Source organism: Hypanus sabinus, chromosome 19 (assembly GCF_030144855.1).
Source record: "Hypanus sabinus isolate sHypSab1 chromosome 19, sHypSab1.hap1, whole genome shotgun sequence".
Classification (NCBI taxonomy): Eukaryota; Metazoa; Chordata; class Chondrichthyes; order Myliobatiformes; family Dasyatidae; genus Hypanus; species Hypanus sabinus.
The window spans coordinates 77,433,560-77,439,559 of NC_082724.1; positions in this window are offsets into that span (position 1 = coordinate 77,433,560).

Here is a 6,000-nt window from a genome sequence, read left to right on the forward strand (position 1 = left end):
ATTTTAATTACCATTTCTATCAAAATACTTTTCTAATTAATATCACAACATGATTCAAAACCTGTCCTTAAATAGAACAACCTGTAAAAAACAGAGTTTACCAATGTTTGAGCAAATTGTATACAATATTTTCTGTCAAGAAATGAAATGTGCTTAAGTAAACCAATTTATGATGGAAAAAGTACAGCTTTAAACATTACACATGACTCAAAGCATTTTCAAAAAGCCAGACTTTCAAGTTTTTAGACTAAGGTAAAACAACATTTCATTGCAATTCAGAAACTAACTGCCTCAAGCAGGAAGTGCCTGAATGTTAGTTCTATTGCCTTTTTAGAAGATTCTATGAATGACTTAATGCAATAGGTAACATTGAGCAAATTCTTGGTGCCCTTCTACAAATACACTTAAGTTCTTTTGGTTTTATTAGTTGGTCGTTATCACTAACCCAGCTTTTAATTTCTCAGGCTCTACCTTTCCAACTCGGGTTTCTCTGGTGTGAATGGCCCAAACGTGCTATGATGATTCTGTGTAGCTATGGGCATTCGCATGTGTCCCAGCTATGCCTGTCTTTTTGTCGCCTATGTGAAAGAGTCCGTGTTCCAAGCCTAAACTGCTATAGCTCCGAAACTCTTCCTTTGCAATATTGATGACTGCATTTGTGCTACCTGGTCCATTTCTGATGCCTCCCTCCCTTTTTTGGAGACAGTCTACAGAAATCTTTTATAAACCCACAGACTACTTACAGCTATCTGGACTATACCTTTTCCCATTCTGTCACTTGTAAAAGTGTCATTCCCTTCTTTCAGATCCTCTATCTCCACCACATCTGCTCTCAGGATGAAGCTTTTCACTCCAGAACTAATCAAATGTTCTTCAAAAAAAGTGGCTTCCCTTCCTCCACCATCAACACTGCCTTCTGCATCTCTTCCATTTCATGCACATCTGCACTCACCCCATCCATCTACCATGATAACAGGGATAAGGGTTCCTTCTGTCCTTGCCTACCACCCCACTAGCCTCTGCATACAGCACATAATTAACTACCTTCTGCAATATCCAACAGGATCCCACTCCCTACATCTTCCATACGGATCTCTATGCTACTCCCTTGTCCACTCATCTCTCCTCACTGATCTCCCTCCTGGTACTTATCCTTGTAAGTGGAACAAGTGCCACAATTATCCCTATACTTCCTCCTCCATTCTCATTCAGGGCCCCTTTCAGGCAAGGTGACACCTCACCTGTGGTGTGTGTCGAGGTCATCTACTGTATTCAGTGTTCCTGGTGTGGCCTCCTGTATATCGGTGAAACTCTTGGCTAAGCCCTTATACTCCACCCACCAGATAAAGCGGGAATTCCCTGTAGCCACCTATTTCAATTCCTCTTACCATTCTCATTCCAACATGTCAGTCCATGGCCTTTACTGTTGTGATGAAGCTACACTCAGGTTGAAGGACCGACACCTTATATTCTGTGCAGGTAGCTTCCAATCTAACAGCATGGACATGGGTTTCTCAAATCTGATAATTGCCCCTCCCCCTCCACCATTCCCCATTCCTGTTTCCCTCTCACCTTATATCCTTACCTGCTCATTACCTCCCTTTCTTCCATGGTCTTCTATCCTCTACTGTCAGATTCCCCCCTCCTCCAGCCCTTTCTCTAACTTCCCAGCTCTTTACTTCACCCTCTCATGGTTTCACCTGTCGCCTGCAACCTTGTACAACATCTTACCCTCCCCCCCCTTTTTCTGACTTCTCCCCTTCATTTCCAGTCTGCGAGAAGGGTGATAGCTCAAATAATTACTCTTTTCCATAGGTACTGCCTGGCTTGCTGAGTTCCTCCAGCATTTTGTGTTTGGTGCTTCATGATTTTGATATTTGCTCAGGCATATATGATGGTGAAATTCAAGAGTAATCAATTTTTAATTCCATTTGCTGATACTTCTAAAAAAAATTAAGTCCTCACTTGCAAATAGCACAAACGTAATAGCATCCACACATAGGCCAGAGAGAATTTAACCACATGCCATTAAGCGTCATTCTTGTCTCAAAGCAATTTAACCCTGCCCCAGTCAACATCGTGGGAACACCATTGACCTAGACCAAAATACGAATACTCGGACTACAAGATAGTTCAGAGGCAGAGTATCCCAGGGCAAGTTACCCCCTGACAAACTAAACCATTGTTCACAATCTTCTCTTCTGTATGCAACTCCCAGGAAACTTGACACCATCAGGATCAAAACAGTTCCCTTGATAGACACCACACCTGCCACCTATTAAATCTCTCTAATCAGTGGTGTTTAGTGGCCACAGTATGTATCCATTAGAAAATGTGTGGCAGTTACTCAAAAGAAGGGCTGCAGATGCAGGGAAAACATCACCACCCACAGGTCACACACTATTTTTGGCCTTGTGAAGTTGTTGTCAATTAAGGATGGCCAAGAAATGTGTTTTTTTTCCAGTGCTGCCCAGATACTGGAAAAGGAATAGAGGGAAACCACAATATTAACAAATTATGACAGATGCTAGGCTTAACCAGCATATCCGCCCCAGGTTAGGGCAGAATTCTATTCCTATGAACCCAATCAGTTTACAAGTGGGGAATGTGGCCACAGAGTTGCAACACAGCAGATGATGTGTACCTGAGTTGTAGTCATTAAATGAATTCCAAGCGCTCCTTCGTATGAACATGCTGTACAGAAGTTGGGCCTCCATAAGCTGTGGATGCCCTTTATACACAAAGTGCACCCTGCATTTCTACAGTTAAGCCAATTCCATTGAAATGTGAATAAAATATAATTCCCTAATTTACCTGTTGATGCTATATGTAGGAACAAGCCCTTCAAGTCTACTGCATAATCCAATGTTATGGACAGACTGGTCTTTTGTTTTAAATGTTCTCTGCTGTCCAACCTCCTTAACAGATGAATCCTCAGTAATATAATTCATATCTCAAGGTTTATTGTATTAAATTGCTTGACCTCCACAGCTTTCCAGAATAGCATATTCCAAAATTTCACAGATTGCTGAGAAAAGTTACCTATCTCCATTTTGAGATATATCTTTTCCTGAAACAATTCTTATTCTAGACTTGTCCCACTGGGGAGAAACATCCTCAAAGCATTTAGCTTTGCCAAATCCCTTCAAAATCTTGAAGATTGGAAGGAAATCATATTTTTCTAATTTCCAGAGAGTTTCCCACGTTCCATTTTTGATCCAGTTTTTCCTCAGAACATTTACTTCACCTTAATGTTGTGAACCTTTGTTACAGTGACTCCAAAGCCTTTATTAAGAGAGGTGAAAAAATTACTATTAGAGTTTTCCTGGTTTGAAATCATCAAATTTGTAAGGTGTTACAGCAAGGCTTCAAATGTTTTGCACTTCATCCTCCTTGCAATAAAGGACACTTATATTTTAAATTATTTGCTGTACATACATATTAACTGTTTCTTTTACAAACAGACTTTAACACTATATTTAGCGGAGTCAGAGTAGGTAAATAATACTCTACTGGCTTTTGGCCAAGGTGGCTACCTCAGATTTTGCTTCATGATGCCCCATCTGGCCTGTTTTAAGCTGTTTATATCAAATTACATACTGTGCTTTCCATACAACTTAACATTGCTAATCTTTATATCATCAGAAAGTTTGGATACAATACGCTTTCCCTATACCATTTCCTCCTCAGGCAATATTGTTACTTTCTTAACTTTTCCAGTCCATTGGGTTCTTTTACAGAATCTAGGTAAATGATGTTTAACAGAACTTTTTATTAATTCTCAGTCTTTGCTCATGCAATATATTATCGTTAACCCAAGAAGTCCTGTGGAACTTTTAATCTATTATTTCCTTAAATACCTTTTGAGGATCAAATTAATTAAATACCATTGTGTTCATACTTTTCTACTTACATTCTCAAAGAACACTCATTATTCAGCATACATTTTCTTTGATGAAAAATATACTCTGCCTCATTGTTAAGTTTATTAAAACATCACTTTCTTCATAATGAATTTCATCATTTTTTGACCAGTTTATGCTAAGCTAATTGGCCTCTTCCATGTTGTTCTCCCCCTGCCCCCGATAAATAACTGTTACTTTTTTTGTTTCCCAATCTAGGGGATTTTGGAGGATCAATGCATTCACTTACTCTCAAAATCATTGAGTGCAGGTCCACATTCCAGAGGACTTGCCAACTAGCTGTTCTATTAGCATACTCCATAACTTTTCATTTGTGATACTAAGTCTTTTAAGATCTCATTTTTGCTTTTTAATACTTTTAGATGTACATAAAATATTTGTTTAACATTTCTGCCGCATTCCCAGTTGAAAAACTCTTCATCTCAGTTTTCACACGACCAAGATTTACTTACGCATTATGATCTCTCTGCTTTTTTTTTATATAAGTTCAAAGTAAATTTATTGTTAACATACATACTATATGTCACCATATACTACTCGGTGAGATTCATTTTCTCACAGAAGATACAAAGAAATACAATAAAATCAAAGAAAATCTACACACAAAGATGAGCAAAAAACCAATGTGGGAAAAACAAAAGTTAAGCAAAATACAAAAAAGTAATAATAATAAATATATAAGTAATAAATAATATTGAGAGCATGAGTTATAGAGTCCTTGAAAATTAGTCCATTGGTTGTAGAATCCGTTCAGTATTGAGGTGAATGAAGTTATCCACTCTGGTGCAGGATCTGATGTTTGAAGGCTAATAACTTCCTAAACTGGTGGTGTGGGACCACTGTCCGGCTGACAACAGCAAGAAGAGAGCATGACCTTGATGGTGAGTGTCCTTGGTGGATACTGCTTTCTTATGAATGTTTAGTATTTTCATTCTGTTTTCTCCCTTTTGGTTTTATCCATCCCTAAAATTGCTAAAATGATTTCCAAATTTATAAGCCCCCTTTTTGCCCCCCACCTAATAATTTGTTAATTGTTTTTGGATTATTCAATGTGAATTTGTATTTCCCAATACATGTATACCTTTAAGAATTATAAAACTTTAAATCGCCTGCACATTTTACCTATCACTATTCTTATTGATGTATAGTGTCATTTGGTTCAGTGTGACTAACTCCACAATGTACTTTATCCAAGCTCTCCTTTTGTACCTTGTTATCTACATTTACCTGAAAGGTATATCTTTACCTTTATCTGTATTTACATCTATTTAAAAGGCATTAGTCAAGTTATTTGACAACAGCTTTAGACTTTATCACTCTCAAGCTGAATGCAAAGTTCAATCATGTAATTAATTCTTTATCCCATGGTTGCATATATATGTGACAAACTGGCATAAGTGTTTACAATAATTCCCAAATCCAGGAAATTGTCAGCCAAAGTTGATGAAAATAGATCTGAAATATAATGGACCATCATTGTGCACATAGCAAGTGGTAGTAGAAGAATCATGGAACCCTTCACACGAGAACATTTGGCATGTTGTAATTGCACTATGTTTTTCAAGTGCAAGTTAATTATCATTCAACTGCACATGAATACGCCCAAATAAAACAGCATTCCTCCAAGGCCAAAGTGCAACTCATATCAGTAACAGCACACAGGTATTTGAGTTACTGTTGCTTTCATGTCAGCTTGTCCAGTCTCGCCATTCCCCTCTAACCTCAGAAGAAGCTTTTGCCCACTGATCTGCCCCTCACTGGCTTTTTGTTTGTTTTTCACGCCATTCTCTGTAAACTCTAGAGCCTGTTGTGTGTGAAAGTCCCAGGAGGTCAGCAGTATCTCGGTACCCTGGCTGGGCACCAACTATCATTCCATGGTCAAAGTCACTTACAGCAATTTTTTCCCCATTCTGATGTTTTGTCTGAAAAACAACTGAACCTCTTGACCTGCCTCCACGCTTTACGTACAGAGATGCTGCCATATCATTGACTGATTAATGAAGAGGTGTACCTAATACAATGGTTACTGAGCGTATATCTAAATGCAACAAGCCATCAGTTGGCAAGTGGGAACAAA